A 723-nucleotide genomic window follows, 5' to 3' on the forward strand; every position below is an offset into this window, starting at 1 on the left:
CATACAGGAAGGAGAAGAATCCCAAGACAATGGCATGAACAAGATCTTCAACAGAATTGTGGAAGAAAATTTCCCAAAATTAAAGAAACACATGCCCATACAAATAGAAGAAGCATATAGAACACCAAACAGGCATTACCAGAAAAGAGACTCTCCATGGCACATCATAGTAAAAACACTACATGTACAAAACAAAGAGACAATTCTGAAAGCTGCAAAAGAGAAACAACAAGTCACATATAAAGGAAAACCCATTAGGATAATAGCTGACTTTTCAGTGCAAACTATGAAAGCCAGAGGAGCCTGGACCAAAGTATTCCCAGTTTTAAATGATCACAGATGCCAACCCAGATTACTATATCCAGCCAAACTGGACAGTCGGAGGGGAAAGAAAAATCTTCCATGACATAAATAGGCTTAAGGAATTCATGTCCACAAAACCAGCCCTTCAGAGAGTTCTGGAAACAGTACAAAGAGCTGAAGAAAGGAGTGACAATACCCAAGGGGTTGCAGAAATTCAATGAAGGTATAACTATGGAAAAGTACAGCTATATCAAGAATGTAAAGAGAAATAAAAATGATAGCATTCAATACCCATCTTTCATTAATAACTTTAAATATTAATGGACTGAACTCCCCAGTCAACAGATACAGACTATGTGAATGGATTAAGAAACAAAACACATCTTTTTGTTGTCTGCAAGAAACTCATCTCACTTTTAA

This window comes from Nannospalax galili, unplaced genomic scaffold, assembly GCF_000622305.1.
Source record: "Nannospalax galili isolate Female #2095 unplaced genomic scaffold, S.galili_v1.0 scaffold1082, whole genome shotgun sequence".
In the NCBI taxonomy this organism is placed as follows: domain Eukaryota; kingdom Metazoa; phylum Chordata; class Mammalia; order Rodentia; family Spalacidae; genus Nannospalax; species Nannospalax galili.